The sequence below is a fragment of the Photinus pyralis genome, unplaced genomic scaffold, assembly GCF_008802855.1.
Source record: "Photinus pyralis isolate 1611_PpyrPB1 unplaced genomic scaffold, Ppyr1.3 Ppyr1.4_LG2, whole genome shotgun sequence".
NCBI lineage: Eukaryota > Metazoa > Arthropoda > Insecta > Coleoptera > Lampyridae > Photinus > Photinus pyralis.
Window position 1 is genome coordinate 31,796,822 of NW_022170403.1, and position 12,558 is coordinate 31,809,379.

The 12,558-nt window shown below is 35.8% G+C and overlaps 3 non-coding genes across 3 annotated transcripts; 2 read left to right on the plus strand and 1 right to left on the minus strand.

Annotated features, from left to right (window-relative positions):
* The first annotated feature begins 3,318 nt into the window (after positions 1-3,318).
* On the plus strand, positions 3,319-3,435 carry Trnal-caa. Its single transcript has 2 exons — positions 3,319-3,356; positions 3,391-3,435. It is a non-coding gene; the product is annotated as a tRNA-Leu (tRNA).
* Positions 3,436-4,112: 677 nt separating this feature from the next.
* Positions 4,113-4,229, plus strand: Trnal-caa. Its single transcript has 2 exons — positions 4,113-4,150; positions 4,185-4,229. It is a non-coding gene; the product is annotated as a tRNA-Leu (tRNA).
* Positions 4,230-4,730: 501 nt separating this feature from the next.
* Positions 4,731-4,845, minus strand: Trnal-caa. Its single transcript has 2 exons — positions 4,808-4,845; positions 4,731-4,775 (listed from the first exon to the last, which is right to left on the minus strand). It is a non-coding gene; the product is annotated as a tRNA-Leu (tRNA).
* Positions 4,846-12,558: the final 7,713 nt, after the last annotated feature.

A 12,558-nucleotide genomic window follows, 5' to 3' on the forward strand; every position in this document is an offset into this window, starting at 1 on the left:
GATCGAAGTCTCATCCATGTTATAGATTCTTCTTGCGGAAAACTGGTATTTTAAATAAGCAGCTTTTAAATTTTCATAAAATCTAGAGACCTGTACCTTGTTAAAACCCGTGGTCCTATAGCGATGCTTGTTTTTTCGGGTTGCCTTATAGACAGGTTGTGTCTATCTCTATATCCTTTACACCAATCGTCCCCTGCTTGTTTTTTTTCCTTATTAAAAGGGTGTTGTATGTGGTTAGCTTCTGCAAACTCAAAAGCTAAAAACTGCAAATCTTTCATTGTGATTCCATAAAAAACTTGGTCCAATTTTAAAATATGGTTTCTTAGGCTCACTTCCATTTCATCAGAAAACACTCTACGAAATCTACCTAGAGAAACTGGAACTGAATCTGCTTTCAATCTTTTTCTTAAGGTACTTTCATTTATGCCTAAATCTGCAGCAATCCTTCTTTTTGCGTCTCCATTTTTCAATCTTGTCCTTACATCATTCATAACTGCCTCCGTGAATATCAATTTACGTTTTGAAGTCCGCTTATATCGCGGGCCCATATCTGAAAATAAAAACATTATTGCTACTGGCCTCACTGTCCAAGAGTACGCATTGCGCACTTTTGGACAGACGCGAAGTGCGCACTCTTGGACAACGGCGCACAAGTAAATAAAAATACCGTTTAAAATTAAGCGTTTCGTTTCCCTCCAAAATGTATCAGCCTATATCATGATAAAAACATAACAAATAGTACATATTTGATTGGAAACGATTATACTTTATTAGCAAACACAATAAACGTTAAGTCACGGACCTTAAAAATTACATCATACATCAATCCAAACTGAACTTACCTATAATACCGTTATTAGTCACGGGAACTTAACCAAACTTTTCACAAACAACCTTTACGCGCCAATACACGACTTGCAATACGACGTGGATGAATATGATTTAAACTGTTTTTATTAAATGCAATTCGTACCTACTCTTGGACAGTGCGCGCTCTTAGGCGGGTTTACCCTATGCACAGCAAACATTTTTTATGAGCTGAACAAACAGATTTAGGCGAGAGAAACGAAAACGTCAATCTGGTCTTTGAGTTACTTTCAATCTCCGCTAATTAAAAAAGTATGTTTAAGTACTTTGCGTAGGGCGCTTCCCTCCGGCTATGAAAAAATGAGCGAGGCTCTACTTTAGCTTCCTCATCAAAATCGTCGATTTTATATAAAATACACGAGAAGCATTTTTCAATTGAAATTTACCTAAACATAAAAAATAAGGATTGGGATTAATGCACAAATCGAAACTTGATCGAAATCGCTCCCATGGCATTTGTCTCAAGTCACATTGGACAGTAAAATTAATTATGTACGTACGCTCGATTAAAGCGCTTTTTAGATCGGATAATCACCGTAAATCGATGTTAAACTTGCTATAAACCTGTTTGGATGAAAGTTGATTGCTTTCTCTTCGCAAAATGACATTATGATGGATGTTTCATAGCGCTCCTGGATAACGTCATGTTGGAAACTTGCTTGAACTTGGAAACTTTCCCAAATGTATTCGAACGCGCAGCAACTTGTCGCTATAATTGAAATGCTCTTTTAATGTACTTAATGTTTGTTAGTTCAATGAATTCATCTTCGACTTTTTCGTAGTTGAAATAAACGGTTATCTACTTCCCTTTTCGATCAGCTTCAATACATTTTTAGAGGGTGGCTCATCTAGAACGAGCTAACCATGGTCACTGAAAAATGAGAGATCGTCACTAAACATATTATCACCTAGGGAGACATAATTAACGTTTTATTTGGGATAGCTAGACAGTTGTGTGCGTTTTTACATACACGTGGAGATCGAGAGCAATTGACGAGACCACGGATCAAACAGAATTACGACAAGAAATGAGGGAGCGCGATGTACCGTTGCGATCGTTTTCACGTGTCCGAGCTCCAATATTCACCAGTTATTGCCACTTGAGCAGTGATCTTATTAGTAGATATCCTAAACGAGGTTTATAAGCGATGGTTAATTAGAAACACTTGCGAAAAGGTATCATGTATTGAATATTAATTAAGGGATATACACAGGGTAAACTTTTGCTACAATTTGAAGCATAACAAATTATTTAAATTAGGATTTTCCTTAGTTTGCGCGCACGTGTTCGGTTCTGTATTTGGAGAATATTGTAATGCTAACGTATTAACAAAATAACAAAAAATCAGTTTAAACCACAATAAACGTTGGAATTACGTCTTTATGTTAGACTGATCAATGCAATTCACAATTATATACCTATAAACTAAAACCAAACGCCCTTAGTGAAAAGGGTTTTTTGTTTTGTTTTCTATCGAAATTGTGACAGTTTACGTTTACAATGCGACACATCAACTATTTGCTAACTTTATCGCGTTTTGCTACATTGGCCGATAAAAAATCCGATATTAATTCTGCACCAAAAATTATATATGTAACCTAAAAATGGCATCGAGTTTACCAAGAAAAAGTAAGCAACTTATTTCTAATCTTATTCGCTATTTTGAACGAGAAAGGGGAATCAGTCGCAGAAGTAAGAGAGGTGAGCGGTTACTTTAGTAAAATTATAAAACCAAGTTTCATTTCACAGAGAATTGCGGATACATTAATCATTAGCCTACGAAGAGTGACTACTATTTCACAAATTTCTAAATAGGGCAAACCTTAAAATCGAATTGCAAACTTTTTGATTTATGAAGGTATTTACTTTGTGCCATCGAAAATCTGAGGGTGTTGGATTATTGGGGCTTATTCGCAGTATTGGCCGTGTTTTTAAACATATAACAATTTTCTCATAAACGTCATTTGAATGTTGTGAAATCATAGGCAGAGAGTATCCAAATAAGCGGTGGATACTATTTACCGACCGGCATCTTTATCATGTCGATGAACCTTCTTCCAGTCATTTAATGGAAATTTGTGCTGAGCTCCTACAGGAACGGACCATGGACTAAAACAAATGATTGTTATGGAATGAAACGCCAGAAGAAACGGTGGACTAGATGTACTTGCGTAGAAATATTTTCTTTATACAAAAAAAACAGCTTCGTATAAGTACATTGTTTGGAAAATTGCTTGAAACCGTTAATAGGGTTGTTAAAGTCGATGGTAAGAAATTGGAGACCGTGTTGACTCCAGGAGATCGTATTCTGTATTATTTGTTCAGCCGTAACACTATCATCAATTATTAATATGTTTGAAGCGCAATAGGTCATCATAATGTACTTAACATTTTACTGATAAAACAGCGACACAGTACTTCGAATCCTATACGAGTTCTCAAATATATGTGTCAGGATGGCCGAGCGGTCTAAGGCGCCAGACTCAAGGTTACACTTGCCCGATCTACCGGGTGTTTGGGAATTCTGGTCCTCTATGAGGGCGTGGGTTCGAATCCCACTTCTGACAACTTTTTTAATGTAACGAGCCAAGAAGTACTGATGTATCACTGTCACTTTTCCGGTGTCTAAATATTGCGTAAAGGAATTCGTCGAGAAGACGACGTTTGTGTTTTTCCTTTGTTACAATTTTTAAATTATTTTTTGGTTTGGTTGTCGGAAGGGAGAAATTCCCACCCCAAAGCAATACCAACAAGTAGCGGTACAATATTGTTCCTTTTCAGGTGCATATCTTTAGTATGTCGATGTATTCCGCTCATTCAATAGAAATTTGTACTGAGCTACTACAGCAATGGTTCCATGAACTGGAACAAATGATTTTTATGAAATGAAATACCTGAAGAATCAATGGAAAGCATGTAACTGGTTGTGTAGATAATAGTTACATAGAGAAATACATTTTTTATCCTTTGTACGGTTTTCTTAATAGTTAGGTACGTAGAAAATAAAAGGAATGCCATCGTATTGTTTGGGAAAATTTCCTGAAGTCATCAATGGGTTTGTTAAAGTTAATTGCAAATAATTAGAGATCGTGTTGATTTACGTTGAACAAACTGTAACACTATCAATTATTAATATATTGTAAAGGCAATAGGTCATCATAGTGTACTAACATTTACTGATAAAACAGTTATAAGCGACGCAGTAATTCGAATCCTATACGAGTTCTCAAAAATACATAAATATGTCAGGATGGCCGAGCGGTCTAAGGCGCCAGACTCAAGGTTATACTTGCCCGATCTACTGGGTGTTTGGGAATTCTGGTCCTTAATGAGGGCGTGGGTTCGAATCCCACTTCTGACAAACTTTTTTTAACCTTGGGGTTTATAGTCATTCAGGGTGTGTGAATACTTCTCATAATAAGATAATTTGGAAGACTAGGTTAATGTCAATGCAAAATTTCTTCGCAAGGGCTTTATAAAGGTATATCTAAATTTATCGATTAATTTTTGTTTATTGCGTACTATCGTATTTTAAGTGTAGTAATTTGGTTGTCGGTTAGAAACTAGGTAAGAGGTTGAAATATACTATATCTCAAAACTAGTAGTACTTGCATTGTTTACAGTACCGTAACAGGATCATTTACCTAATGTCAAATGCATTTTATAGTTGCTACGAGTATTTAAGTGTAGTTGGTAATTGGAAGTTTTGTTTGCTTTATATACCTATTGTTGGTCATTTATATTTGTAATTTATGTTGAATAATTTAGTCTGTAATTATTTGTTGACAACTGCAAATTCCGTTATTGGGTATTTTACCCGAAAATAATACATATTATTAAAATATCATCTCGTTAAAAAAGTTGTCAGAAGTGGGATTCGAACCCACGCCCTCATAGAGGACCAGAATTCCCAAAACCCGCTTTGCGGGCAAGCTTAATCTTGAGTCTGGCGCCTTAGACCGCTCGGCCATCCTGACATGGACTTGTTTCCATTGAATAAGTAACCATACTTATTCAATGTTGTCTAGCAAGATAAAGTGTTATCAGGGATGTAGGTATTTATAACACTTATTACAGTGTATAAATATAAAACAAACGTGAAACGTGCGCGTCTTTTATATTTAGATCTACATATTTATAATATTATTTCTTGTCTAGCGCATATTTCTGTTTAGACCAAATTCAAAAAATTCGTAATTTTAGGAAAACCATACATCCATCGAAATAATAATACTGAATACTTACTATACTACACATGCCTAGCTCGACTGCGTTTAAAAATGTGTTGTACGTACTACTATGGAATCGAGTAGATCATCTGGAAAAACGGGAAATATTAGGGATTTACTTATACACTGTATTTGTAAAATGGAGGGCCACTATGGGAATTCTAGAAAGAGTAATTTTGTTAAATGGGAGAAATCAAAAGTGTAAGAAGATAGCGTTTAGAAATCCCTGAAAAATTTCTTGGTTTTTGAAATATTTTCGAAAAATTGGATTTATTGATTGATTGATTTTATGAATTATTTTGTTCTGCTGTTTTTGCGCCCTTTTGATCGATGATAAAGTTTTGACAAATATTTTTACATTTTTTCAAATAATAAGGCGCATGCAGTGTTTCGTTTCTTCTTCCGGTAACCGGAAGTGGATAGCAACTTTCTTATTTTAAATAATTAAATTTCTACTGTAATGTCAGATACTGACAGTGTTTGTTCTTCTGAAGAAAAAGTTCGATTTACAAGTAAATATACAAGAAAATATACATATCCGTCTACTACATCCTCAATTAAGAACTTCAATATCTGTTCACAAGATTTGCTTGATGCTGGGCTTTCTAAAAACAATTATTTGGACAAAGAAGACAATATTTTTGTTTGACACCAGTGCTTGTCAAAGTTATAAATGTAATGAATGTGACAGAATTTTTCAATCGCAAAGAGGATTCAATATTCATTTAGGAAAAAGTCATCCAGAAATTAATTCAGAGCCACACGAAAATCCCGACGTCAATTTACAACAAACATCAGATCAGATTTATGACTCTCGCCCGGTTGCAAGAAAGCGAATTATAATCGAAATCCAAGATTATTTGCCAAATCCGAGATTAAACAAGTCAACATAGTTGCATGATCAAGTATTGGATTAAACTAATCTTGATTATTCTAATCTAAGTTTATTCCTACTATAATCCCTGATTACGTTGGTTTTGGGTTGCATGAAGTTGTAATCCTACATTTGTCATTGATTAAATCAAAATTATTCTAATTCGTCAAATCGGAGAATTAAACTGGAATTATAACGACAGAACTAGGGAATGCAATTCCGCGGCAAAATTTTGATCCCGGTATTTGCGGGATCGTTTATGTTAATCCCGCGGGATCCCGCAAAATTTTAAATGTATTGGGAAATATGCAATTTTGTGCGGATTAACCGAATATTCTCCAACAAAACATATCGTATTTCCCGGAAAGGATGCGTCACATCCGCTTTCGGCCTCCACGTTTATCTGGATTTCTAGAATATTCACTACAATTAATACAGCCATACTGTACTACTAAAGTTTTTATAAACCATCGACGAGTATACAGGGTGTTCTAAATTGAGTAGGATGATTATCTCTGTTATTGTTAAACTTACGTACAGATTCGGTTAAATTGGCAAAGTTGTGTAGTTTTTGATGCTGGTTGATATTTCGACGCGATATTTTGAAAAAATAATTCTTTTTGTAGATAATTGGAAAAAAAGTGAAAATCGCCATTTTTAAAAAGGTCAATATTTTAGTAACAAAGAGAACTATCGAAAAAAGTTTCAAATAAAAGTTGCAGGATTCGATCGTATAAATTAAATGGACGTAGAAAAAAAATTTTCAAAATGGCGGTTTTCGAGATATTGATTTACGGACGACCTGTACGTATCTGCACTTCTCCGTTACGCGTTTTATTAATAAATTTTAAACAACGTCGTAAATTTTGCAATCCCGCAAATCCCAAGGGATCCCGCTTAATTTCTGTACGGGATTAATCCCGCAAAAATGCCGCGGGATCCCGGTATTTCGAGATCCCGCGATCCCGGTATTGCGTTCCCTAGGCAGAACGTACAAATGTCAGATAGGTACATCATTATCAAGTCTGGAAAGCGACAATGATGAATTGGTTTTGCCTAGGCCAAGACTTTTTAGAGACAGGGCAAATCCAATGGAAAATTATGATGATCTCGATTTCAAACAGCGCTTCCGATTTTCAAAGACCCGGTACGGAAAATGTTGGACCTTGTTGGGGAGAATTTGAAAATGAGTATTGGGTTTCGATGCAGACTTGAGAGGGCGTTAGCAATTTTTCTCCAAGTATCATTTTTTTTCTCGCACAATGGTCCATTTGTTACCTTACTTTCTACTATTGTTGAAAAACTGAACTGTATAGTGTATAGGTATATTATTTTCTTATCATCAGTTATACATAAAGAAATTATACAATAAAATTACAATATCTATACTAATTATACTTACTAACCTTTTGATCGTTTCTAATAGAAACTCTTTCTCTACCTCTGTGTAATTTTTTCACTTCTCCTTCCTCATTTTTGTTGATGTGATCCGTAACCGTGATCAACAGATTTAACACTACGCTATCAACTCACAAACGTCAAATTAGTGTTGTGTCAAAATAGGGGTGAATTCACAACGACCTGGCGTTGGATTATAATAATTCTAGAATTTCAAAATCTAAGAGAAACCCGATCGTGGACTAATCTCGGCTTATATGTAACTCCGGATTTCCTAATTCATGTATATTCCAACCGTCTTGCAACCGGCCGTGATATTGGATTGCGCTGCTCACAATGCAATCATTTGTGCACGACGAAACATGGTTTGAAAAGACACTTTAACTCGGTTAAATGTAAGAAGCTTCTCCTGACAAAAAAAAATCAGACGGTTCAAAATGATAGGACAACTCCAGATGTCATTAATCACGATAATCTGCTTTCTACTTTGCAAACACTAAAACATTCATTTACACTGATAAAAAGGATTCCACGGTCTCTCCGTGAACTTATTGCTGATTCTTTGTCCGAAACTATCAATAATTGCATTGATAAAAACTCTTTTGAAAGTTGGAAGCAACTGTCTTTGTTTGCATATAAAGTTTTCAAATTACCTGGATCAAAAAAAAAACTGACCGAAAAACTTCTCTTACTACTGTGATTAAACGAAACCTCAAGAATCTTTCTAATTTAAGTGATACATCAGATCTTTTTGGAGAGGGTAAATCTGCAAACAGAGTTTTTGGAGACGGAGATAATCTTTTAGGTCGTCGGGTTACTTCGAAAATTGAAGCTGGAAATATTAGCGGAGCTGTACGTATTCTATGTTCAGATGACTCTATTGCTGCTTACTCTGAGGATTCACTTCGAATGCTGGAAATGAAACATCCTCTGTCTCCCCCTGATATTGACCTCTTGCCTATTCCAGATGATCTGCCACCATTTCCGGAAATTACTTTGAAAGAATATTGTTATCTGCTGTAGCAAGTTTTCCTCATGATTCCGCTGGAAGTATCGATGGTTTTCGACCACAACATTTTAAAGATTTGCTTGGAAAGTCGTTGGATCTTCAACATCCGTCATATCAGCTTGGATTATCACTAACACGACTTGTGAATTTGATCGTACGAGGGGAAATACCTGAATTCTTCCGTCATATTTTCTTTGGAGCTTCACTGATAGCTCTGAATAAAAAGGCCTATTGCCGTTGGAATGACTCTACGGCGTTTAGTTGCGAAAATCATCTGTTCCCGTGTACATCAGAGAGCTGGAGAGTTTTGTAGACCTTACCAATTGGGTTTTGGAACTAAGGGAGGTGCAGAAGCAGTTGTTCATGGTGCTAGAAGATTCATTGAAGTCAATTCTGACTCTTGCAAGGTTTTACTGAAATTGGATTTTCTAATGCCTTTAATATGGTTCGTCGTGGCAAAGTTCTTTCTGCTTGGGCCTTGGATGAACCTTTTCCCAGCATACTACAAATTTATACATCAAGCCTATGGATTTCCATCTTCGTTATCATATGGTAAGAATGTCATTTTATCAGCTTGTGGAGTACAACAAGGTGACCCGTTAGGACCTTTGTTATTTTGTCTAATGTGCTTGGATAAACTGAAAACCTGAAATCTCCTTTTAAAGTTGGCTACCTTGACGATTGGACTTTAGGTGGTGAATTTGACACAGTTTTAGATGATCTCTAATCCATCAAAAATTCAACTATTGAATTAGGACTGCATCTAAATGTAGCAAAATGTGAAGCTTTTTGTACAGGCGGATCCGAAGAACAGAAACAGGAGGTTTTTTCTCGTATCCTTCGTGCAGCTCCAGGTATTCAGTTTCCAGATCTGAAATCCTTTATGTTATTGGGATCTCCTCTGAATACATCCTCTATAAAGACTTGTCTTATGGCCAAATTAGAAAATTTCAAAATTTTGTCGACTCGTTTAAAATTAATATCAGCTCATCATGGACTATTTTTACTCAAGAATTGTCTAGCTGTACCAAAGCTGTTGTACGTTTTACGTACTTCTCCTGCATTCCTTGTTACTGACTGCCTAGCTGCTCTTGATAATGAATTTATAAAAGCTATTGGATCTGTTTGTAATATTGAAATGACTGATACAGTATCGTTACAGTCCAATCTGCCTGTTAATAATAGTGGTTTGGGAGTCAGAAGTACGGAAAGATTAGCCCTTCCAGCCTATTTGGCTTCGATCTTTTTCGTGCTTCCTGTCGTTTCTCAGATTATTGATTGCAATGATGCAGAATGGATTTCTGATACAATTAACCAATGGAAGATACTTGCTGAATCTCAAGAACCTGCTGAAGAAATTCGTCACATCCAAAAATCTTGGGACACTCCTTTGGTTGAAAAGTGATTCGATCAATTGTTCAATAAATTCGTCAATGATCCAGTACACCAAGCAAGGCTGTTAGCACTGAAAGAAAAAGAGTCAGGCGCTTGGTTACTAGCTCTTCCTGCAAGGCAAATCTCCACACATCTTGAAGATTCTGTTTTGCAGATAAGTGTTGCTTTACGCTTAGGTGCTACAGTTTGTACTCCTCATATTTGTAAATGTGGTGTCAATGTGGATAAGTTTAGGCATCATGGTTTATCTTGTCAGAAGAACACAGGAAAGTACAGTCGCCATCGAAACATCTTAGAATGTCAGAAAAGAGCATTCCATGAGGCTGGTTATTCAGTCATCTTAGAACCTCCTGATCTTTTTGGAATTGATAAAAAACGACCCGATGGGAGAACTTTAACACCTTGGATGGAAGGAAGATGTCTGGCATGGGACTTTACTTGTGTTGATACCTTATGTCCTTCATATCTCTTCTCCTCGATGAAGAAAGCAGGTTCTGCAGCCGCTTTAGCTGAACGCAGAAAGAAAAATACTTACGCTGCTTTAGAACCTACATTTATTTTTAACGGATTCGCTGTAGAGACCATGGGTCCGTGGGGAAATGAAGCCAAAATGATGACAGCGGCAATTGGTAAAAGACTCAGGCAAAAAACAGGAGAGTCCCGCTCAACCCAGTTTATTTACCAACGGGTAGGTATAGAAATTCAAAATGAATGTATTTTAGGAACTTTACCTTTTTTTTGTAATTCTTTTGATGAAATTTATTATGTTTTAAAACCCCGTTCTTATATGTAATTTGTTCTTGTTCTATTATTTTCATTAAACGTTTATTTATTTAAAAAAAACCTATATTTTATTACATTTTTGAAATCTACATGAAAATCTACGCCGTTCCGGTCCAATTTAAACTGTACATCAAATGGTTGACTTGAAAATAGGATGGCCAATTTTTTCTTGGATTTTCTTTGGACGACTGCCTTTTTTTGGTAAGAATTTTATGGCACTTGACATGACTCAATCTAAAAACTGCATTTAGAGACGCTAATCGTCAAGTGTGAAGACCCTTGTGGAAAGGCCCTAAGGTTTACGTTCAAAACGATCCATCAATCGAGTTTCCTTGCATCTTGAAATTTAATGTATGTACTTCTAGCAATCAACGCAAAAATAGTCATAATACATGATTACCATTAAGTTAGTAAGAGTGTGAGTAACATTCCTATTTCAACTTATTAAGAGATTGTGATGTTACAGTATCTTGTTAAATCGGAATTTTCCATAAGTGTGGCTGGCTTTCATTTGAAGTTTTTATACAGGGTAGTTAGATGATTTAGGGTATTTGGAAGATTTTGTGAAGGTGGTTTCAAAAGTCAGTTGCGAAGTTGTAATGTACGAAATATCGGAGGTTTTTGTGTTTTATGTGGGGGCGTAAAGTATTTATTGAATTTGTTCTTGTATTGCCTTAATCTATTATTAACTAGCAATTGACGATACTTTTTGTTGAAAGTAGCATGAATTGATTTTTGAACCAAAATAAAAGGGGTAAACCCTCTGGTCCTCCTTGGTGTGCCTTCGGGCAAATTAAACGATGGCCGAGGCATGCGAATGAATTTAATTTTCTCGGATTTAATAAACGTTAAAAAATTAATTTAAAGATTTTCTACTACACATTGATTGCACTTAATTTTTTCAATCCTGTAAAGGTCTTCTCCCATAGAACACATCTAAAACAATTAATATCTCGAAATGTCAAAATCGAGAAATCGTTTAGATCCCCACATACCAAACTCCTTCGGTATCAGAATCCTTCTTCGAATCTCTCTTTGAGAGTACACCTTTCTGAAGCAACGCACTATTTTCCAGATAGGCGAGCGTGGGTAATATCCATATTACTTATAAGAAATCTTTCATGAAAAATTCAGATTTTCCAGTAAAAAACAGGAATATACACAATTGAGCTGAGATATTTTGCACAAAAAAGCAATTTGAGGAGTGTGCGAAGGAACGAAGTGTTCACAGTGGATACTTTCACCCTCGCTTTCACCATTTGAAAGGATATAAGTATAAGAAGTGAAATCATAATTAGGGGCGAAAAATCAAACTTATCATGAGGAGACCTCTCCTCAATTATTACCCCTCCATCTTGTAGAACACCTGAAGATGACGTCGAGTCGAAACATGTAGTGTCCTCCTATTTTATACTTAATTAAATTATATGGGAACCGTTTTGAGTTCGTCAGTTCTAACTTTATCAACTGCCTTCCCATTTCGAGCACAGATTGGACTTTTGACACCAAATTAGTCATAGGTAACTAAGCCAATGTGAACGAGGCACTGGTTACAAATTAATTTCTAAATGTTATGCCAAACAAGTTACCTATTTATAGCATATGTCACACCACCACATAAACATCTGCAAAACCTGCGAGTAAAGGTCAACTTTAGAATTTGCGTAGGCAAAAAGGTTTGGGAAGATTTAACTTAATGTAAAAATTGTCATTATTTACACAATTTTTTACAACAATCCCGAAACAAAAAAGTTTTCTTTTTATCAGATGAGAAAATGGAAAAAAAATATACTTAGAGCTAAAGAATAGTTATTTGTTTCATTAGTACAAAAAATGTCAGTTTTCGGGACGAGGAAGATAGTTGCTGGACGACGCGTTAGCGGAGTCCAGCAACCTTCCGAGTCCCGAAAACGCATTTTTTTGTACGAATAAAACATAAAATTTTTTCTCCAACCCCCTTTACTTCAAATTATATTCGAATTTAGATTCAGTCACAGTTTCA